The following is a 25,650-nucleotide window of genomic DNA, read 5'->3' on the forward strand; positions in this document are numbered from 1 at the left end:
GGGTAAAAGGAGATTACTCTGTGAGCTAAGGCCGAGGTAAGGTAACTGAAAACGTAGTTGTCTTTCTGAGAAACTACTTATTGTGTGTCCTATAGAAACAAGAGGGCTTCGTATCCAATAACAAAATATTTCGTGTGAGATGTAGAACGTAACCTAAACATGAGTTATGGTTTATTCAGAAACACAAACACTCTTACACATGCATGCGCCAATGGGTGTAAAATAACAATGAATAACTACACGAGATCCTTAACGAACATTTGCTATGTAATGGACAACAGCTCACAATAGGGCATTGGATTCAATAGTGTTTTTGTTACATGTAAAGATAGGACCAGAACATAATCAGATGACATTACACGATTGACGGCGACATAGATAGTTGGATTGATTGATTGTATTACGAAATGTTCTTCTTTTTGAAAGAGTATAACATATATTTATATATAAATCCCTATTTGTTTTATCTATTGTCTTTTAGCTGACCATGATCGACGAATCTGGACGCCTTTTTAAACATATGAAGGACATGTTAGAATAAAACTTGCTGAGTAAGATGATGAAATAAACACAGGTTGCATCATACACTTGCGGCACTAAAGTACAACAGTTGTTTGATAGAACCATCAGGTCGACCTCTAACTTGGCGACATCATCTAGACTAGCAGATAGCAAGCTAAGTAACAGGACTTTCCTGTTTCCCGAAAAAAAAAGTTGTTTTTTTTTATTCATAGGTTATTTGAATTTATCTGGTCCAGAATTCACATGACCCTCTGAAAGCCAGGCAAATCCGAGAAATTTATTTTATTTTTGCGTTTGTGAAAGCATTGAGATTCGTAAGAAATATGTATAAACCTCGTTTTTATAGTGGAAATGAATAACATTTATCTATCATCTCAAGAACAAAATTAACTTATAAATATGTATTTGCTATGAAGTGTTTGTCTGATGTAGCTTTTGGGAGAACTATTGAAAATAAATGAGCAAAGTGTGGTGTAAGAGAACCACCAGCGTTTATTCTTTGGCTAGTATGTAGTAGTTTTAAAGTGTGTTGAAGTAGCCTTTTTTGTTTAAATCGCTCGAAATCTTATTTCATTTGTTTTTCTACATATTTCTTCATTAAAATTGAAAGCGGTATATATTGGTCAAGAAAAGTTCATTTTTTTAAGAGACGATTTCTAGCTTTGTTTAAGATGTTTGTAAAAGTTCATGAATTCGCTTCCCAGGGAAGTTTCACTTTGCTATCTGATGGGATGTGTGGTGGAGAATTTAACCCCCCCCCCTTTGTCTAAAGCTTGGCCGCTAAAGAGCAGCACGAAAACTTTCTCCCAGATAGAACCCCCCCCCCTCTCACTGACCCACAAAAGCGATTGGACAAAGGTGCAATGAGCAAGCTATAAGTATGAAAGATACGCTAAATAAAAGCAAAAAAAAATATATTTAAACAAAAAAAAACGAACATTCACCCCCCCCCCCATCAACAGTTTTTGTTTTTGTTGTGTGCATGTATTATGTATTATGTTTTTGTTGTGTGCATGTATTATGTATTATGTTTTTGTTGTGCATGTATTATGTATTATGTTTTTGTTGTGCATGTATTATGTATTATGTTTTTGTTGTGTGCATGTATTATGTTAAATTCGCTGAAACTTTTGATCAGCACAGCGGATTTGTGTGACAAACAAATAAGCAATAAACGAATTCAATAAAAATGAAGATTATTTCGCTATTATTAATTGGGCTTGTATCATCTTCATTAGTAGCGATAAAAAAGAGTGGACTAGTACAAATACATAATACTATATCATGTTCTAAATACTTCTAAACTAGAATCCTAGTATACTTTAGGGGCCAAAATACTCCATCTGTAATTTGTCTAAGCAATGCGGAAGTAATGTTCCCAATAGACGAACTAATAAGCGATGTTCGCCAGTTTCTTGTTTTCCTGGTGTGTGTGTATTTGGAAACACGCCAGAAACACCTGTCCACGTGAAGAGATCTCGTCTTGCCAATTGAGTGAGAATTAATAAATGGTGTAGAAAAGTTTAAGGGTTAGTGTCAGGATTATAGAGACTAACCATTCAACCGAAGCCTTAACTTTTTCAAAGAAAAAGAAGATGGCGTTCTTTATGGTCTTAGAACCAATAAATGTTGTTAGTCGTCAAATTAACACCAAGACCAGATTTAGACTTGACCAGGCCCTAAGTTATTTGAGATCTGGGTTCCCTTGTAAGCAACATAAGGCAATTGTTCCTTTGCGCTTTCTTCCAAATAATAAAAAATATCCTAGGAACCATTTTGGGGCGTAGCGACCCTTAGCAAACCTTATGTTGCCTATAGATCAATCCAGTACTGTTTAGAATGAGAAACACTTGGTTGGTGTTTTCTGGATCTATGTGCGAACTATTGAATATGCCAGCAGACGCTGTAACTGTGTTTGGAACACTGAGCACTTCTACCGTACGATATTATCTTATGAATGACGTCACTGGAACTCCCAAAAGAATGCTACAACCTATTTGTTTTCCCAGCTGGGAATAGAAAGTCAGCAAATTAAAGCTAGATTTCTTTCAGTGTCTAGATACAAACACCTCTCACTGTCATTTGTGCTACACGTGTTGATTGGCTGAAATATAGAGAAGAAATGCTACTCTTAAGAACAATATATAGGCTAGATCATTTATGTCAGATTGAACTGCTTTACAAAGCTTATATCAACTCCCTCTGTCTGTCTGGTCAAAAAGTTTGTGCACATTATTTCTCCCACGCCCAATCTCGGCGCAAGCTGAAATTTTGCAAAATTATTTCTTTGGTCTGACAAAATAAGATTGGCAATTAATTATTTTGATTGATTAATGTTTGTTTTAAAAAAATAAAGAAATAACAAGGTTACAAAAACAGTTTGTAGGAAACACAAACTCAAAATCGGCTCACTAAGTGGTCCACCCAGGCATGTAAAAAGGCAGGTTTCAATATTTTCAGAAAGAACATCAGAATGAAATTCTATCAAAGACAAATGACAAAGAAAAATGTAGAAAAAAAGGTTGACAGATCTTGTGTGGTGCCCCAGCGGTCCAGCAGACTAAAGGATAGGTGAAAGTGAATGTGAAGTTAGATGTGAGCCTGGCCTAACGGATGTCTTATAATGAATATCTAATTGATCTAATTGTTTTGTAAAGGGTCAATCTCTTATTATAATCCTCAAGAAAAAAAAATTAAAAATTTCCTTTTGGTTGAGTGTTTTATATATTGTTATGTTTGCAGTTCACGCGATAATATGAAAAAAACTACTAATTAATTGTTGTTTTAAACTCTGTCAAACTTATATTCATACTAAATAGATTTTTTCTCTTTAAAAAAATAGTAAACATTATTTTTTTGTAAATGTAGAAGTTGATATGACAGAACTTACTTAACTTAGCAATACAAATGTAAACAAAAAAAAATTGACAAAAAATGTAAAACCGTTTGCATAAATGTGTTAAAGATATGATAGATTTCTATCTCCCCTACTGAAGTGACTCCCATGTTTGTAACTATTAATAGTTAAAAGTCGTAAAAGTGGTGTATTTTTATGAAAAAAACTGCTTGCATAAGTGATTTAAAAAATTAGATTTTTCGATTTTCAGAAAAGAAAAAAGTAGCCTTTGCATCAGAACTTTGAATGATCTAAAATATCATGATGTCCGATTTTCATTTTCTCTTCTAGTTTCTGAGATCTAAAGTCGGACGGACGGACAGACAGACCACACTAATAGCGTCTTTTCCCCATACGGGGAGCGCTAAAAATTGCGAGCTTGTTTCAAAACTTGCTACACTCCGGAACAGTTAAAAAATCTACAACAGAAGCAAGCAATTGATTTTTCTTTATTTATAAGGAAAAATTTAAGTCACATGTCTACATTAATTTGCTCAAATGTTCCTCTCAAATATGTTCAATTTACGCTTGAATCAAGATTCTAAAGTTATAAATCTGTTGTAGATGTAGAATTGAGATACTGACTGCAGAACTAGAGAGGTGAAATTGAGATACTGACTACATAACTAGAGAGGTGAAATTGAGATGCTGACTACAGAACTAGAGAGGTGAAACTGAGATGCTGACTACAGAACTAGAGAGGTGAAATTGAGATACTGACTACAGAACTAGAGAGGTGAAATTAAGATACTGACTACAGAACAAGAGAGGTGAAATTGAGATGCTGACTACAGAACTAGAGAGGTGACATTGAGATACTGACTACAGAACTAGAGAGGTGAAATTGAGATACTGACTACAGAACTAGAGAGGTGAAATTGAGATACTGACTACATAACTAGAGAGGTGAAATTGAGATGCTGACTACAGAACTAGAGAGGTGAAACTGAGATGCTAACTACAGAACTAGAGAGGTAAAATTGAGATGCTGACTACAGAACTAGAGAGGTGAAATGGAGATACTGACTACAGAACTAGAGAGGTGAAATTGAGATACTAACTGCAGAACTAGAGAGGTGGAATTGAGATGCTGACTACAGAACTAGAGAGGTGAAATTGAGATACTGACTACAGAACTAGAGAGGTGGAATTGAGATACTGACTGCAGAACTAGAGAGGTAAAATTGAGATGCTGACTACAGAACTAGAGAGGTGAAATGGAGATACTGACTACAGAACTAGAGAGGTGAAATTGAGATGCTGACTACAGAACTAGAGAGGTGAAATTGAGATGCTGACTACAGAACTAGAGAGGTGAAATTGAGATACTAACTACAGAACTAGAGAGGTGAAATTGAGATGCTGACTACAGAACTAGAGAGGTAAAATTGAGATACTGACTACAGAACTAGAGAGGTGAAATTGAGATGCTGACTACAGAACTAAAGAGGTGAAATTGAGATGTTGACTACAGAACTAGAGAGGTGAAATTGAGATGCTGACTACAGAACTAGAGAGGTGAAATTGAGATGCTGACTACAGAACTAGAGAGGTGAAATTGAGATGCTGACTACAGAACTAGAGAGGAGGAATTGAGATGCTGACTACAGAACTAGAGAGGTGAAATTGAGATGCTGACTACAGAACTAGAGAGGTGTAATTGAGATACTAACTACAGAACTAGAGAGGTGGAATTTAGATGCTGACTGCAGAACTAGAGAGGTGAAATTGAGATGCTGACTACAGAACTAGAGAGGTGAAATTGAAATACTGATTACAGAACTAGAGAGGTGGAATTGAGATACTGACTACAGAACTAGAGAGGTGGAATTTAGATGCTGACTACAGAACTAGAGAGGTGGAATTGAGATACTGACTGCAGAACTAGAGAGGTGAAATTGAGATGCTGACTACAGAAATAGAGAGGTGTAATTGAGATACTGACTACAGAACTAGAGAGATGAAATTGAGATGCTGACTGCAGAACTAGAGAGGTGAAATTGAGATGCTGACTACAGAACTAGAGAGGTGAAATTGAGATACTGACTACAGAACTAGAGAGGTGGAATTGAGATGCTGACTACAGAACTAGAGAGGTGTAATTGAGATGCTGACTACAGAACTAGAGAGGTGAAATTGAGATGCTGACTGCAGAACTAGAGAGGTGAAATTGAGATGCTGACTACAGAACTAGAGAAGTGAAATTGAGATGCTAACTACAGAACTAGAGAGGTGAAATTGAGATGCTGACTACAGAACTAGAGAAGTGAAATTGAGATGCTGACTACAGAACTAGAGAAGTGACATTGAGATGCTGACTACAGAACTAGAGAGGAGGAATTGAGATGCTGACTACAGAACTAGAGAGGTGAAATTGAGATGCTGACTACAGAACTAGAGAGGTGACATTGAGATGCTGACTACAGAACTAGAGAGGTGAAATAGAGATGCTGACTACAGAACTAGATAGGTGAAATTGAGATGCTGACTACAGAACTAGAGAGGTGAAATTGAGATACTGACTACAGAACTAGAGAGGTGAAATTGAGATACTGACTACAGAACTAGAGAGGTGAAATTGAGATGCTGACTACAGAACTAGAGAGGTGAAATTGAGATGCTGACTACAGAACTAGAGAGGTGAAATTGAGATGCTGACTGCAGAACTAGAGAAGTGGAATTGAGATGCTGACTACAGAACTAGAGAGGTGTAATTGAGATGCTGAATACAGAACTAGAGAGGAGGAATTGAGATGCTGACTACAGAACTAGAGAGGTGAAATTGAGATGCTGACTACAGAACTAGAGAGGTGTAATTGAGATACTAACTACAGAACTAGAGAGGTGGAATTTAGATGCTGACTGCAGAACTAGAGAGGTGAAATTGAGATGCTGACTACAGAACTAGAGAGGTGAAATTGAAATACTGATTACAGAACTAGAGAGGTGGAATTGAGATACTGACTACAGAACTAGAGAGGTGGAATTGAGATGCTGACTACAGAACTAGAGAGGTGGAATTGAGATACTGACTGCAGAACTAGAGAGGTGAAATTGAGATGCTGACTACAGAAATAGAGAGGTGTAATTGAGATACTGACTACAGAACTAGAGAGGTGAAATTGAGATGCTGACTGCAGAACTAGAGAGGTGAAATTGAGATGCTGACTACAGAACTAGAGAGGTGAAATTGAGATACTGACTACAGAACTAGAGAGGTGGAATTGAGATGCTGACTACAGAACTAGAGAGGTGTAATTGAGATGCTGACTACAGAACTAGAGAGGTGAAATTGAGATGCTGACTGCAGAACTAGAGAGGTGAAATTGAGATGCTGACTACAGAACTAGAGAATTGAAATTGAGATGCTAACTACAGAACTAGAGAGGTGAAATTGAGATGCTGACTACAGAACTAGAGAAGTGAAATTGAGATGCTGACTACAGAACTAGAGAAGTGACATTGAGATGCTGACTACAGAACTAGAGAGGAGGAATTGAGATGCTGACTACAGAACTAGAGAGGTGAAATTGAGATGCTGACTACAGAACTAGAGAGGTGACATTGAGATGCTGACTACAGAACTAGAGAGGTGAAATAGAGATGCTGACTACAGAACTAGATAGGTGAAATTGAGATGCTGACTACAGAACTAGAGAGGTGAAATTGAGATACTGACTACAGAACTAGAGAGGTGAAATTGAGATACTGACTACAGAACTAGAGAGGTGAAATTGAGATGCTGACTACAGAACTAGAGAGGTGAAATTGAGATGCTGACTACAGAACTAGAGAGGTGGAATTGAGATGCTGACTGCAGAACTAGAGAAGTGGAATTGAGATGCTGACTACAGAACTAGAGAGGTGTAATTGAGATGCTGAATACAGAACTAGAGAGGTGAAATTGAGATACTGACTGCAGAACTAGAGAGGTGAAATTGAGATACTGACTGGAGAACTAGAGAGGTGAAATTGAGATGCTGACTACAGAACTAGAGAGGTGAAATTGAGATACTGACTACAGAACTAGAGAGGAGGAATTGAGATACTGACTGCAGAACTAGAGAGGTGGAATTGAGATGCTGACTGCAGAACTAGAGAGGCGGAATTGAGATGCTGACTACAGAACTAGAGAGGTGAAATTGAGATGCTGACTACAGAACTAGAGAGGTGAAATTGAGATACTGACTGCAGAACTAGAGAGGTGAAATTGAGATACTGACTACAGAACTAGAGAGGTGAAATTGAGATACTGACTGCAGAACTTGAGAGGTGAAATTGAGATGCTGACTACAGAACTAGAGAGGTGAAATTGAGATACTGACTACAGAACTAGAGAGGTGAAATTGAGATACTGACTACAGAACTAGAGAGGTGAAATTGAGATACTGACTACAAAACTAGAGAGGTGAAATTGAGATACTGACTGCAGAACTAGAGAGGTGAAATTGAGATACTGACTACAGAACTAAAGAGGTGAAATTGAGATACTGACTACAGAACTAGAGAGGTGAAATTGAGATACTGACTGCAGAACTAGAGAGGTGAAATTGAGATACTGACTACAGAACTAGAGAGGTGAAATTGAGATACTGACTACAGAACTAGAGAGGTGAAATTGAGATGCTGACTACAGAACTAGAGAGGTGAAATTGAGATGCTGACTGCGGAACTAGAGAGGTGAAATTGAGATACTGACTACAGAACTAGAGAGATGAAATTGAGATGCTGACTACAGAACTAGAGAGGTGAAATTGAGATGCTGACTGCAGAACTAGAGAGGTGTAATTGAGATACTGACTACAGAACTAGAGAGGTGAAATTGAGATGCTGACTACAGAACTAGAGAGGTTGATTTGAGATGCTGACTACAGAACTAGAGAGGTGGAATTGAGATGCTGACTACAGAACTAGAGAGGTGGAATTGAGATACTGACTGCAGAACTAGAGAGGTGAAATTGAGATGCTGACTGCAGAACTAGAGAAGTGGAATTGAGATGCTGACTGCAGAGCTAGAGAGGCTGAATTGAGATGCTGACTGCAGAACTAGAGAGGTGGAATTGAGATACTGACTGCAGAACTAGAGAGGTGAAATTGAGATGCTGACTGCAGAACAAGAGATATGGAATTGAGATGCTGACTGCAGAGCTAGAGAGGCTGAATTGAGATGCTGACTGCAGAACTAGAGAGGTGGAATTGAGATACTGACTGCAGAACTAGAGAGGTGAAATTGAGATGCTGACTGCAGAACTAGAGAAGTGGAATTGAGATGCTGACTGCAGAGCTAGAGAGGCTGAATTGAGATGCTGACTGCAGAACTAGAGAGGTGGAATTGAGATACTGACTGCAGAACTAGAGAGGTGTAATTGAGATGCTGACTTCAGAGCTAGAGAGGTGGAATTGAGATGCTGACTGCAGAACTAGAGAGGTGTAATTGAGATGCTGACTGCAGAACTAGAGAGGTGTAATTGAGATACTGACTGCAGAACTAGAGAGGTGTAATTGAGATGCTGACTGCAGAACTAGAGAGGTGGAATTGAGATACTGACTCAGAACTAGAGAGTTGGAATTGAGATGCTGACTTCAGAGCTAGAGAAGTGGAATTGAGATGCTGACTTCAGAGCTAGAGAAGTGGAATTGAGATGCAATAGAAAGAAAGATCCTTTTCAACACCTCCAAGGACTGCATCACCAATGATGAGATTCAAAACTGGATCAAAATAGAAATTGAATCCCACAATGACCTGCTTACTATTTTGAAAAAAAAAAAGAAACTAAAACAGTAAGGCCATTTCACAAGGTCCTCAGGGTTCGCAGAGGTCTTCCCTCGGGGAACAGTACAGGGAAAACAGGAGGAAGACAACACCAAGGAATGGACGAGCATGTCATTGAAACAGATTCTATTCTAGGCAAAAGACAGAGAAATGGAGACAGAAGGATCATTTGTGTTGCCCCAACAGACCAAGGAATAAATGAAGGTGAAGGTGAATCCAATTCATTCGGAAGTAACGATATCCTGTTTCTATGGACGCTAGGGGTGTGAAATTCAATTGAAATGAAAGGGTTCATCATGTACGCAGCAGTCTTGTATTGAAGGACTATTTATTGCCTATACATTGTGTTCCCTATGGAGTAATATATATATTTACTTATGCTATTAAACATCCTTCAGTGAAAATGGTCTCCACGTTGATTGGCATGGAAGCGATGCAGAATTGCACATGGTGCAATAGATTTCTGTTAGAACGTTACCTTGACGTAATCATTTCAACAATCTAAAATGCAAGTCCTCGTTTGTGCATTCAAAGTCTCTTCAATAAACAAAAAAACACTTAGAAGAAATGTTCCCCTCGTTTTGTTTGTAATTAAAATGACTCGCACTTCTACAGTGATTGCACTAATTTGTTTGACCTAAGCCGCAGACAGCAATAAAGACTTCCCAGAATTACCTGCGTAAGGTATATACGATGGTATGGTGGGAGCAGGCTCGCGACGATTGCCAGGGAGTCTATGATTTACCTCGTTAGCTTGAAGAGTCTGTTTGTTTGTCATTTAAGATATTTGGGGGTGAATTGGTCTGGTTACCAGGTGATTACGTCTGCATGTAGCCATCTTTAACTAGCGATTACTTCGTCGTGTAGCATTCATTACCTGGAGAGGCAACGTTCCGAAGGCATACATTAAGTGGTTCAATCTGTTGACAATATATGCAGCTACGTGTGGCCGAGTGGCTACCTAACAAGCGGGCTTGGGTCCAAGTCCTGGTGTAGACCAAGAATTTTTATTTGGGATTTGACTCGAGCTGAGTTGTAATTACGCAAGGTGACCAAAAGCAGCACGAAAACCTTCTCAATCTACCCCCCCCCCCCTTTTTTTTCTCCTTCAAATGTCCACAAAAGATATTTTATCAGAATACAATGAGTTTGTTATACCATGAAAACTATATGAGAGCAATTTTTTTTTTAAATTCTTGAAAGATCTACGTTACACTTAAATTGGAAGAAAAAGTTTCATCCTCACCTGTCGCTTGGCTTTTGTCGTAGGGGATGTTCTGACAGTTCGCATAACCATAAACATTTTCTCTGCAGTATTTACTCTAAAAAGTTTTGATTCTTCCTTCAGCCTCTGTGTTCAGTATTGTAACTGTACGGGGACCACTAGCAAAGTATACTGTTTGAATTTGACTGGGAAGCTGATATGATATATGGCAAGTATAGTTTTAATTTGACTGGGAAGCTGATATGATATATGGCAAGGTATAGTTTTAATTTGACTGGGAAGCTGATATGATATATGGCAAGGTATAGTTTTAATTTGACTGGGAAGCTGATATGATATATGGCAAGGTATAGTTTTAATTTGACTGGGAAGCTGATATAATATATGGCAAGGTATAGTTTTAATTTGACTGGGAAGCTGATATGATATATGGCAAGGTATAGTTTTAATTTGACTGGGAAGCTGATATGATATATGGCAAGTATAGTTTTAATTTGACTGGGAAGCTGATATGATATATGGCAAGGTATAGTTTTAATTTGACTGGGAAGCTGATATGATATATGGCAAGGTATAGTTTTAATTTGACTGGGAAGCTGATATGATATATGGCAAGGTATAGTTTTAATTTGACTGGGAAGCTGATATGATATATGGCAAGGTATAGTTTTAATTTGACTGGGAAGCTGATATGATATATGGCAAGGTATACTGTTTGAATTTGACTGGGAAGCTGATATGATATATGGCAAGGTATACTGTTTGAATTTGACTGGGAAGCTGATATGATATATGGCAAGGTATAGTTTTAATTTGACTGGGAAGCTGATATGATATATGGCAAGGTATAGTTTTAATTTGACTGGGAAGCTGATATGATATATGGCAAGGTATAGTTTTAATTTGACTGGGAAGCTGATATGATATATGGCAAGGTATAGTTTTAATTTGACTGGGAAGCTGATATGATATATGGCAAGGTATAGTTTTAATTTGACTGGGAAGCTGATATGATATATGGCAAGGTATAGTTTTAATTTGACTGGGAAGCTGATATGATATATGGCAAGGTATAGTTTTAATTTGACTGGGAAGCTGATATGATATATGGCAAGGTATAGTTTTAATTTGACTGGGAAGCTGATATGATATATGGCAAGGTATAGTTTTAATTTGACTGGGAAGCTGATATGATATATGGCAAGGTATAGTTTTAATTTGACTGGGAAGCTGATATGATATATGGCAAGGTATAGTTTTAATTTGACTGGGAAGCTGATATGATATATGGCAAGGTATAGTTTTAATTTGACTGGGAAGCTGATATGATATATGGCAAGGTATAGTTTTAATTTGACTGGGAAGCTGATATGATATATGGCAAGGTATAGTTTTAATTTGACTGGGAAGCTGATATGATATATGGCATGTATAGTTTTAATTTGACTGGGAAGCTGATATGATATATGGCAAGGTATAGTTTTAATTTGACTGGGAAGCTGATATGATATATGGCAAGGTATAGTTTTAATTTGACTGGGAAGCTGATATGATATATGGCAAGGTATAGTTTTAATTTGACTGGGAAGCTGATATGATATATGGCAAGGTATAGTTTTAATTTGACTGGGAAGCTGATACAAGGTATAGTTTTAATTTGACTGGGAAGCTGATATGAAATATGGCAAGGTATAGTTTTAATTTGACTGGGAAGCTGATATGATATATGGCAAGGTATAGTTTTAATTTGACTGGGAAGCTGATATGATATATGGCAAGGTATAGTTTTAATTTGACTGGGAAGCTGATATGATATATGGCAAGGTATAGTTTTAATTTGACTGGGAAGCTGATATGATATATGGCAAGGTATAGTCTTAATTTTACTGGGAAGCTGATATGATATATGGCAAGTATAGTTTTAATTTTACTGGGAAGCTGATATGATATATGGCAAGTATAATTTTAATTTTACTGGGAAGCTGATATGATATATGGCAAGGTATAGTTTTAATTTTACTGAGAAGCTGATATGATATATGGCAAGGTACAGTTTTAATTTTACTGGGAAGCTGATATGATATATGGCAACTGATGCCAAGCTTAAAACGTTTTTTTTATCTCTTTTATTGATCCTATATCTCTCGTTATGCTTGACCCTAAATATTTCAATGTTAACATCTTCTAATAATTGTCTATTCAACAGCATGCAACATCTCGTCCTATCTCCACCACAAGTATTTTTCTCTTTTCAGCACTGATTTCCTTGCCAACTTCTCTAGCTGCAGCATCCAGTTTTGAGATCTTGTACCTGGTCTGCATTTTCTCTAATGAGGTCTATATCACCTGCAAATCTGAGCTTGGAAACAGGCCACCCATTTATGGTCAAGCTAGGAGTAAATCCTACCTGGGTTTCCATCATAATATGCTCCAGAAATAAATTAAAAAGAGCTGGAGAGAAAATGCATCCTTGCACTATTCCTAAGAATGTCCCAGAACTTTCTCCGATTCGGTTGTTCAGAAGTACTGAGATATTTGCGTTTTGATATAGGGCTTCGATAACATCAATTATATTTTTATCTATTTTGATCTTCAACATCGCTTGCCACATGCCATCACGCAAAACCCGCCAAGAGCTTTTTTGAAATCTATGAAGTTGTGTAACGATTTCATTTGGTGTCGAATACAATTGTAATAAACAGTCTGATGTGAAATATTTGTGTTTCTACCTGACCTGAAGCCTGGCTGTTCTTCAAAACAGTCTTGAGTCTGTTGAGAATTAAAGAATTATTTATAGCATAATCTTGCTCGGGTGACTGATCGGACTAATCGGTCTTTAGTTTTGGCATTGTCTCAAGTTTCCTTTTTTGGGAGCATTGGTTGGGTCCATAGTTTTAGCCAATTTTTATTTTGCCCCATATTTTCTGGAAGATTGTCCTAAAATATTTAGTTATATATTTAGTTATATAGGAGCCGCTGTGTTTTAAATGTTATGGTGCTATTTTATCACTTCTAGGCGACTTGACACATTTAAGTGAGTCAGCATAATTTTTAAAGCTCAACACTTGATAGCAATGTAGAAATGTATATTCTGCATCAGATACGACTCTAGTCAAATCTTAGTCCACAAGATAGAGAAAATATTTTTTCAAAAGACATCCTATGGAGCGATTATTTTGCTCTAAATAACTTATGAAAGTTAGATTTAAATAAAATGCGGAAATACCCGAAGACGCGGAGTCTGTTCAACATAAATATTTTCTAGTCCTCAAACCAAATTTACATTATTATTTTTTTACTATAAAAATTATATTGTCAAACTAGGGTTTTCCCAGCATGACTGACCAATAGCAATTCTTTCCAAAAGATTTACATCAACGATAAATTTCTAGGTAAATTATTAGAGCCGTTGTGGAGAAACGTGTCCACCCACCCAGGTTTCGCCCACTGTTGTTGGTAGGTCGTTGAATGGTAGCACTGCTTTTCTAGTAAAACTAAACCGATGGAGCAGTTCTGATATAGAACTTGAACTAACTTGAACTAACTTCTTTCTTTTTTTTTAAACAAAACTAAATATAACTTTTATTACAATTAAGACAAATTCAGCTTGAGACGAAACGAAATCAATCTAGTAGTAAATGTTGATTAACATGAACGAATAATAACAAAATTCTAGGTATAAGCTATAGACACCAAAATCAGCTGTTTAATCTTACGCCATCTTGGTTGACAACAACAGTTACAAGGGATGTTACTCCCAAACACCGAGTGGTGTAACCTATATAAAACACACATCAACATCCTTTCCTTTCTATAGCTAACAAAACATATATCAGAAATATTTGCAATTAAAATAACAAAAATTAATAACACATCTTATTTTATAAAAATAAATTCTTAATACATATCATAATCCCTATGCCACAAAGGTCTATTTGTTTCTCGAGTGCTGAATAGTATTTTAAACAAAAACTAGCTCACTACAAAAACAAGTCTTTATTCTCTCATGTCTCTAAATCGTCTTCCGTTCTTAACATCTGCATGACGACAAATCAGCTCCTATTTCATCATTCTGTGCTGTACAGCCACCAACCAGCTCCTTAGCTTCTCATCATCGTCACTTAGGAAACACAAACACACACTCCGTAACATCCAGCCATTCGGAATATGCAATTTGAATAATGATATTGTAATACTAAACGAAAAGCATGAAGTATATCTAGTGGCGTCTCACATCCTTTTTATACACAATCATTAAATTGCAGTGGTATAAGTTAATTACTTGGAATTATTTTGACCTAAATCTCCCACTAAAAAAAATTTGCTTTAAAATCTGAAGAAATTAAATTGGAACTAAATTTTTAAAACAGTTTTTTAAAAAGTTATAATTTTATATTTAAATATCAAAATTTTAAAAAATATAGAATTTAACAGGAATTTATTTTATTTAAAGATTATTATTAATCAAAAATCAAGGAAAATAAATTAAATAAAAAAACTCAAATCTAGCATTTATGACTCTAAGAGTGTCGTTAAAAGCGCATAAGGTCAAAATAGTCTGTCCTGTATCTAGAGCAAGCGTCTTAACGTACAGGTAATAGTAATATAAAGTGTGTGGTAGAAGGTTGTAGAGAAATATTCCACCTTAAGCTATATGTTATAACCAAACACTTTGGCTCTATGACAGGTCTTTAAATGAAAGACTTTGCTGTTCTGCTCTGTATAATTGGTGAAACACATTTGATGGTGTCAGAAGTCTTTTGGAGTTATTACAAAGGCGAGAAAACAATTTTTTGAACACGAAAAAGAACAGACGCTTTTGATCTGACATTGTACGCATGGTAAAGAAGTTCTCAACTGTTAGCCATCACATTGTACGCATGGTAAAGAAGTTCTCAACTGTTAGCCATCACATTGTACGCATGGTAAAGAAGTTCTCAACTGTTAGCCATCACATTGTACGCATGGTAAAGAAGTTCTCAACTGTTAGCCATCACATTGTACGCATGGTAAAGAAGTTCTCAACTGTGGTTAGCCATCACATTGTACGCATGGTAAAGAAGTTCTCAACTGTTAGCCATCACATTGTACGCATGGTAAAGAAGTTCTCAACTGTTAGCCATCACATTGTACGCATGGTAAAGAAGTTCTCAACTGTGGTTAGCCATCACATTGTACGCATGGTAAAGAAGTTCTCAACTGTTAGCCATCACATTGTACGCATGGTAAAGAAGTTCTCAACTGTGGTTAGCCATCACATTGTACGCATGGTAAAGAAGTTCTCAACTGTGGTTAGCCATCACATTGTACGCATGGTAAAGACGTTCTCAACTGTTAGCCATCACATTGTACGCATGGTAAAGAAGTTCTCAACTGTGGTTAGCCATCACATTGTACGCATGGTAAAGAAGTTCTCAACTGTTAGCCATCACATTGTACGCATGGTAAAGAAGTTCTCAACTGTTAGCCATCACATTGTACGCATGGTAAAGAAGTTCTCAACTGTTAGCCATCACATTGTACGCATGGTAAAGAAGTTCTCAACTGTGGTTAGCCATCACATTGTACGCATGGTAAAGAAGTTCTCAACTGTGGTTAGCCATCACATTGTACGCATGGTAAAGACGTTCTCAACTGTTAGCCATCACATTGTACGCATGGTAAAGAAGTTCTCAACTGTGGTTAGCCATCACATTGTACGCATGGTAAAGAAGTTCTCAACTGTGGTTAGCCATCACATTGTACGCATGGTAAAGAAGTTCTCAACTGTGGTTAGCCATCACATTGTACGCATGGTAAAGAAGTTCTCAACTGTGGTTAGCCATCACATTGTACGCATGGTAAAGAAGTTCTCAACTGTGGTTAGCCATCACATTGTACGCATGGTAAAGAAGTTCTCAACTGTGGTTAGCCATCACATTGTACGCATGGTAAAGAAGTTCTCAACTGTGGTTAGCCATCACATTGTACGCATGGTAAAGAAGTTCTCAACTGTTTTTAGCCATCACATTGTACGCATGGTAAAGAAGTTCTCAACTGTGGTTAGCCATCACATTGTACGCATGGTAAAGAAGTTCTCAACTGTGGTTAGCCATCACATTGTACGCATGGTAAAGAAGTTCTCAACTGTGGTTAGCCATCACATTGTACGCATGGTAAAGACGTTCTCAACTGTGGTTAGCCATCACATTGTACGCATGGTAAAGAAGTTCTCAACTGTGGTTAGCCATCACATTGTACGCATGGTAAAGACGTTCTCAACTGTGGTTAGCCATCACATTGAGTCTGGTCTCTGGTTTGTAATGTACCATGTGATAGAGGAGAGTCACAATGTCAGTGAATTTACGTATTTACGATGCTTAAATGGTTATAATTTAGGTGAAAGAGGTGCAGAGGGAGGCGTAACGAGAGAGGCTAAGAGTTAGTCTCGGAGTTAGATGGGTGGAGTCACGTGATAGCGGTTGAGATTGAGATAGGTATAGTGAGAGAAGATGCGTGAGAGGTTCAGGGTGAGAAACTGAACTTAAAATTTCCAAGTAAGAAATGCAGTGAAAAAGACTGAGAAAGAGAGAGAGAGAGAGAGAGAGAACAATGAGAGAGGCTGAAAGAGGCTATGTGAAAAAGAAGTAACGATCAATGACCTTAAGTGATCATTTTAAAAGTGAAATTCTTTCTTTCCACAGCAGACGTCATTCTCCAAACAAATTGTCTGTCTGTGATAATGAACGCCAGTGTCTGTCCTAATAAACTCATGCAAGCTAAATTTAGACGCTCTTTAACAAGCCGAAGTTCTTCACATCCTGCATTTTAAAACGAGCTTTTAAATGTATTTTTTCTTTTATTTTATTTCAAATAATTAGCTTCATCTTTGTTTTACGACTATAAAGGGGGATATCAATCTTGGACTGATCAAACGTTCAAGTCCTATTTGTGTAAGTAGAAACAAAACTGTATGTATTTATTTGTCCAAGTTAGATGGATATTTATGTTAGGGTTATCTCGCCATGTTCCAACAGACATTGATGTATGTATGACAACATTGAAACCTAGAACAAATAGTGAACATATATAAATATATATATATATATTGTATATGTCTTCAAGTTTACATGTCCATACATTGTATGTGTCCTCAAGTTTACATGTCCATTCATTGTATGTGTCTTCAAGTTTACATGTCCATTCATTGTATGTGTCCTCAAGTTTACATGTCCATACATTGTATGTGTCCTCAAGTTTACATGTCCATTCATTGTATGTGTCTTCAAGTTTACATGTCCATACATTGTATGTGTCCTCAAGTTTACATGTCCATACATTGTATGTGTCCTCAAGTTTACATGTCCATACATTGTTTGTGTCTTCTAGTTTACATGTCCATACATTGTATGTGTCCTCAAGTTTACATGTCCATACATTGTATGTGTCCTCAAGTTTACATGTCCATACATTGTATGTGTCTTCAAGTTTACATGTCCATACATTGTATGTGTCCTCAAGTTTACATGTCCATACATTGTATGTGTCCTCAAGTTTACATGTCCATACATTGTATGTGTCCTCAAGTTTACATGTCCATACATTGTATGTGTCCTCAAATTTACATGTCCATACATTGTATGTGTCCTCGAATTTACATGTCCATACATTGTATGTGTCCTCGAATTTACATGCCCATACATTGCATGTGTCCTAAAGTTTGCCGTACATTTCAATAGTCATTTATTACTCCCATAATTTCGATGAGAAACAGAACGTATTTGAAAGTCTTATTGACCTTCACTTCCAAAAAACACCTAAGGTAGCCTACATCACAAGATAGATCAAACTTTAAATCTACGTGAAATGACATTTCCGATATGCGGGCCGCATTACATATTCTGGTTGAACTCATGTGGCCCGCTGTTAGAGTAGAGGCAAGCAACTGCCAGGTGTCATTTCTACTTAACATTGGCTTAAACACTTAAGAGGTCGTCATTGAACGTTTTAAAAGTGCATTACATTTACTTTGGATTGTGTTATGCCATTGCAATGTCTGCTAGTGTTGTTTTTTTTTGTGTTTTTTTTTGTTTGTTTTGTTTTTTGTTAAGATAAATCAAGACTAACGTTGTCTGACAGGGAGGAAAGTTTCAAAAGTACGCCACACGTCTGCACTACGGATACATTCACTGTAGAAAATGTCTTATCACTGGTAGCATACGTTCTGGCCCGTTCGTCTAGAAAAAGACTGAAATCAAATGCATTGAAATGTAAATGAGCTTTGAATTGACTGATCATGGAGAAAAAAAAAACACATACCTAGTGGTGGCTGAGTGGTAAAGTGCTTGGTTTACAAACCGAGGTCCTTTGTTCAATTACTGGTGAAGACTGTTTTATTTTTTATTTTCGGATTTCAATGCGCCTCTCAGTCCACGCAGCTCTAATTGGTAACTGATATTAGTAGTGGAAAGTAAAAGTAGTTGGTCGTTATGTTGGCTACATGACACCCTCGTTAACCTTGGGCCACAGAAACAGATGATCTGCTACATAGATTGCAAGGTTTGAAAGGAGAACTTTACTTTTTTATTATTATCATTATTGTTTATGACATGTTTAGTCGAGCTAATAGTTGTGACATTTTTTTCTTCCAAGAAAGATGCTGCTATAAATGAATAGGCGGCACGGGGAGTGGTGGTCGTATGTGGCCGCCGATGTATGAGACATAGGCCAGCGAACTGCGAGCGGTCAAGCGTCACCATGAAAGGCTATTCGAGAGCGGACTCGCGTGAACTCATGTGATGCAGATCACACGTCATTCGCACATTGGATCTACTAAATGTTCTTAGCGTTTATATTGTTTTCCAGAGGCTGTCTGCCCCCTAGATCAAGAGTCCAGTATCATAGCTAAGCTATATTGTTATCTAGTTTTTTAATTCAAAAACAATTTTAAATGTCAGAACAAATTTCGTATCCAGTTTTAATTCATTCATTAAAAAAAACATGCGACTTTTTTCAGTGAAAAAAAATATTTGACTAAGCCTGATGAATATTTTGTCATGATGTATTAAAATCAAACAGTCTAAAGTGATACGTGCTAAAGATAATGGTTTTTGTCATAATAACCTTGACCTTTTTGTCTTGGTGTACGCTGCGAAACGTTTGTCTGTTCCTGAGACCCAACTTAAGTGCTATTTATTTTCATGAAATGTCAGGCATTAGGAACTAGAACTATGAAATGTGTGGTGCACTTCAGGAACCGTGCACCAGTGCATGCCGGGGATGACTGCAGAGAAGTCAAGAATTTCTGCTGCTGTTCCCCAGTGAGAGGAACTCACCCGAGAACAGCATCCTCTGGAGCAAGTAGTCGAAATATTGGTCTGTGTGTTTGTGCTACGATTCTCGTGCTGCAAACATGTTAAAGTCACCTGGGGCCCGATAAAAATGTTAACCTTAAAAGTGTAGTCAGAGAAAGGGATACAGAGGGAATAGATTAGAATTGATAGACAGGAATAATGCTAAAATAAGTTAGTTCTGGTACAGTACAGGTAGGCAAGGCTCAAACAATTAAGACAGGCACATACAATTCAAAAGAACTTTTATTTTACTTATAACACCTGGCGTAACTAATAACTGAGTATCAGCTGATAGGTATGACAAAACAGTGGCGTCACTAAGGTGCGTGTCACCCGGTGCGTTCAGCTTAGGGTGTCATCCCCCCCTTTAACAAAAACACCTTTTTTTGTTTGTTGCGCTGTAATACATATAGTTTATATATATATAGTTTATAATTACCTACGTTATTTGATTGTTGAACAACTATAAAATGAGTGTGTATTAAATTTTATAACTCAGTTGTTGATTACAATTTATCTACGGTTCACTGGGTTTACGTAGTCATGTGAAACTCTGCACGCATCCTTAATCTTTGGAATCGAAGACATTGCCATTAATCTATAGTTCAATTTTTCAACAATGCAACCATAAGCAAATTACACTGGGGGGTTTTCTTGCTTTCAAACTTGAAAACTTATTATTAAAGTCAACACCATGAAATCCTTTAACGATCTCATTTTTATTAAAATTCCCCTTTGTGAAAGTGTCGTTTGTGTCTTTGTTTCAAATAGTTCTTAATTTTAATTTTAAAAAGAAGATAAAGATATTTGTTAAGTTCTTAGTGGCATACGAATCATGCACTGTCAACTTTTATTTTCATCAAGGATAACTTTTGTTGCCTTTAGATCCCTTCTCAGACGTGATATTTCTGTTTTAATATCGCCCTCTGAATAATCATCATATACGCCAATATTTTGAAACTGACATCCACAATACTTCGTGGGTTGTTGAACAAAAGAATTTGTTAGTTGGGTTGCTCCAAATGTATCCGCTACATCAGTGATTGCTTCCAGTAGGAGTTGAGTTCAACAACGATCAATGCACATGAGGATGAACCTCTTTTTTTTATAACACTTTGCGCTTTTGTTAAAGCAAAGGTTTAATTAGTCACCACATTGTCAATAGTTTAAATACTCTTGTGTATCTTTGGCCTTCTAGTATATCTCCCAAAACCCCAATAAAAATAAAGTAAAGATAGGTAAAATAAAAGATCTTAGCTGCGCCTCTAGCAGCAATAATTTCAGAGCGAAAAAAAAGTATTTTGATCGTATCAAAAAATGTTCGGCAAAAGCTAATTTCTGAAAAAGAATGTTGGCAACATAGATTGAGTGAATATTATACACATCTCTTAAATAGCTATTCTGCTGGTTCTTAATAAATTTTCTGTACTCCTCCATGGTTCCAGATATTGAAGCTGCATTTTCAAATCTTTGAGCTCCACATATACATTCAAGTTCAACCTTTTCTAGACATTTTAAGATATTAAGTTGATCTCATCAGCTTTTTCTGCCTTCCTTAAAATCATATAACTTCTGAATCTGATCAATGTGTGCTATGTCAGGTGTGCTGTCAGATAAGTGCATTCAAACAAAATACAAAGTTGCTTACAATCATTCTGACACTAATATCTTTTACGTCGTTTGCTAAAACATTTATAAACTTTTTAACATTACAGATTTACTTTCAGCAATGGGTTATATAAGTTATATCTACATAACATTTCCATCATCTCATGGAAATACGTTATTCAATAAAGACTCGTTGTTAATCTGGTCACAAAATGTCAAATATTCTGCTTTTATAGAAACTGTCCATGCAATATCTCCCTCCATTGTTTTTCTTCTTAAAATTAATAATAGCAACGATTTCCTTGTCAAATGCTTTTGTAGGCGGATGCTCCTGTTTTATAATTTTCCAATACAAATGAATTCTTCGTACGTCTTTTAATATTCCAATATCCGACCTATTTCAATCACACATTAAATTAAGTTACAAAATTCTATTTCATTTCAATACAATTAGTTGAAAATAGTCGACAGCAAAAGAATACTTTTTTTATTTGCAATTAAATGTCTAAATCGTCCCCGTCAGAACCATTCTCGGCAATAGCCAGGAAGAAATATCCCCTAAAACATTCAAGTATATCATTCGATTAGCACATTTGAACATTGCCTTGGCTCGAGCTTCTTTTACAGAACAAATGAAATAGCATCATCATGTTCAGAAATCTTAATGGCCACTTCTTGACTTTCCAATTCTACAAAATGTACATTAATTACATATGAAATGTCAATAATATGAGTGTTCGAATTATTTTTTACATTAAATATTAAATATTACCCCATTATCTCTTGTTATTATCTCATGTCATGGTGTCGAATGTCAAAACGCTGGGGCCCCTAAATATATCAAGCCCCCAAATGATGGCGAATTCCTAACTACGCCACTGCGACACTTCATTTGTTCTCTACAACTGATACACAAACAGAAAGCGATTTCTAGTTTTCCCACAACTAAAGGAGAATCTGTCAATATACTGGTACCCATGATGTACAGATTAAACGAAAAATGGAATCCAAAAATACTTTAAAAAAAAACAAAGATTAAACAGTACAGAAATAACACTGATCTCATAATACTTTTTTGTTTTTACTTTTCAAATTTAGAAAAAAAATTCACATGGAACTCTTACTGTAATTAGTAACACCAAAGTTTTCTTAACTAGACAACACTACAATAGAGATTCGTTTGATCCCGGACTCATTCAGATGTTCCTTTGTCAAGATGGCCTGGACAACAGTTTGTAATCGTAGCATGAGAGATCTCCCACTCTTTGAGACGTTTGGCATACAAATGCCCCACGTGCAGCTGTCCAAATAGTAGCAAACATCCACCTGCTACGTCACATTGGTGTAGCCTGTATCCACCTGTGGCTGTGACATCACAGACACGCAGCGAGTACATTACGTACGCATTCAAACCTACTGCACTCAACAATTTGGCGCTTTTACATCGGCGCTGCGTCTGTGTACTATAGGCCGGTACTTCGTCTTAACACTGACAGCCGCAAGGGGGGAAACACATTGAAGCTGGCATTCTGTTGGCGTCAGTTCTGGCACTCGCCTGTTCGGCACAGGAAAACATGAATGACTAACGTAAAGCTAAGTGCTGAGATACATTAGGGACAAAAGAAGTCATGGCAACACAGTAATAGAACAGATTTTAACAGAATTACAAAAAATATGGAGCGAAACCTAAAAATGCTCAGACCAGGCTGAAAACCACGCACTTCTAAATCGGCCATCTCACCTAAAAGTTACAGATTCCCCCACCACCACAACCCTCTCTCCAAACACCGCAATATATATTGTCTTCAAAGACAATAGATGGGCCTTGATAAATTACTGCTTTTGTTTTTTTTTTCTTAAATTTTAGCAGGATCTGTTGTGACTTAACAAGCCAAATCTACAGCGGCTAAAAATTTGTCTTAGCTCGTGACACAAAAGACTGTAATAGAACGATGAGACGTCAATGGGGGAATGAAGGTTCTGGCGTGGGGACGATGGTTTGAAACTAGACTCGCATTGGCCTGGACATATTGAGATGTATTATTTAAAATAACGCTTTGAATTGATCGTGTTAAAAACGTCTGTCGAGAAAACTGCCTAAATATTCCAACTGATTGTATAAAATGATTTGATTTAGTGTAACAATTTAATTTTGAAAGCATTGGTAAGAATGTTGTTTTTACCAGATTAATACTCAAATTTTGATTTATAACTACAATGTAATATCAAGAGATTTTTTTGTCTGAAAAGCGATGGATTAAACACTCGTTGTAATGGCTGTTTTATCTTCACTTGCTGTTTTTCAAAGAATGAGTTCCAGATACGGTCTGTTGTTCCAGAAATGTAAACTATGACGTCATTTTTAGAACTAAACTGTTTCCCCCCCCCCTCTCCTTAGGGCCCTATCTAAACAAAGGACCAGAAATAGTCCTTCATACATATACAAATGTTTTGTCTGCATCTACTCCATGTTCCCTCATTGAATGCTCCATACGTGCATCTTTAAGTCTGCAGACTGGGCAGTACAAGGGCATAGGCTGGATACTAAAACAGAATCGTACGTTCAAAAGTAACTCTTTACATTTAAACGTTGAAAATCATTATTAAACTTCCTATATAACTGTTCCATTGATTGGTTAGACCAATAGTTGAAAATCATTATTAAACTTCCTATATAACTGTTCCATTGATTGGTTAGACCAATAGTTGAAAATCATTATTAAACTTCCTATATAACTGTTCCATTGATTGGTTAGACCAATAGTTGAAAATCATTATTAAACTTCCTATATAACTGTTCCATTGATTGGTTAGACCAATAGTTGAAAATCATTATTAAACTTCCTATATAACTGTTCCATTGATTGGTTAGACCAATAGTTGAAAATCATTATTAAACTTCCTATATAACTGTTCCATTGATTGGTTAGACCAATAGTTGAAAATCATTATTAAACTTCCTATATAACTGTTCCATTGATTGGTTAGACCAATAGTTGAAAATCATTATTAAACTTCCTATATAACTGTTCCATTGATTGGTTAGACCAACAGTTGAAAATGCGCCCTCTGTTTGGAACGACTCAGCTCAAGAAGAAACTAATAAAGACAATTTGAGCCTTGAGATTTGATTAGAGCAGTGATACCCAAACTAATAAAGACAATTTGAGCCTTGAGATTTGATTAGAGCAGTGATACCCAAACTAATAAAGACAATTTGAGCCTTGAGATTTGATTAGAGCAGTGATACCCAAACTAATAAAGACAATTTGAGCCTTGAGATTTGATTAGAGCAGTGATACCCAAACTAATAAAGACAATTTGAGCCTTGAGATTTGATTAGAGCAGTGATACCCAAACTAATAAAGACAATTTGAGCCTTGAGATTTGATTAGAGCAGTGATACCCAAACTAATAAAGACAATTTGAGCCTTGAGATTTGATTAGAGCAGTGATACCCAAACTAATAAAGACAATTTGAGCCTTGAGATTTGATTAGAGCAGTGATACCCAAACTAATAAAGACAATTTGAGCCTTGAGATTTGATTAGAGCAGTGATACCCAAACTAATAAAGACAATTTGAGCCTTGAGATTTGATTAGAGCAGTGATACCCAAACTAATAAAGACAATTTGAGCCTTGAGATTTGATTAGAGCAGTGATACCCAAACTAATAAAGACAATTTGAGCCTTGAGATTTGATTAGAGCAGTGATACCCAAACTAATAAAGACAATTTGAGCCTTGAGATTTGATTAGAGCAGTGATACCCAAACTAATAAAGACAATTTGAGCCTTGAGATTTGATTAGAGCAGTGATACCCAAACTAATAAAGACAATTTGAGCCTTGAGATTTGATTAGAGCAGTGATACCCAAACTAATAAAGACAATTTGAGCCTTGAGATTTGATTAGAGCAGTGATACCCAAACTAATAAAGACAATTTGAGCCTTGAGATTTGATTAGAGCAGTGATACCCAAACTAATAAAGACAATTTGAGCCTTGAGATTTGATTAGAGCAGTGATACCCAAACTAATAAAGACAATTTGAGCCTTGAGATTTGATTAGAGCAGTGATACCCAAACTAATAAAGACAATTTGAGCCTTGAGATTTGATTAGAGCAGTGATACCCAAACTAATAAAGACAATTTGAGCCTTGAGATTTGATTAGAGCAGTGATACCCAAACTAATAAAGACAATTTGAGCCTTGAGATTTGATTAGAGCAGTGATACCCAAACTAATAAAGACAATTTGAGCCTTGAGATTTGATTAGAGCAGTGATACCCAA

General features: G+C 36.6%; 1 protein-coding gene across 1 annotated transcript in view; it reads right to left on the reverse strand.

Annotated features, from left to right (window-relative positions):
• The window catches only part of LOC106062045 (arrestin domain-containing protein 3-like), a 60,993-nt gene that overhangs the window by 25,735 nt on the left and 9,608 nt on the right, over positions 1 to 25,650 (reverse strand). The gene's annotated exons all lie outside the window — the stretch shown is intronic.

The sequence above is a fragment of the Biomphalaria glabrata genome, chromosome 1 (genome assembly GCF_947242115.1).
Source record: "Biomphalaria glabrata chromosome 1, xgBioGlab47.1, whole genome shotgun sequence".
Classification (NCBI taxonomy): Eukaryota; Metazoa; Mollusca; class Gastropoda; family Planorbidae; genus Biomphalaria; species Biomphalaria glabrata.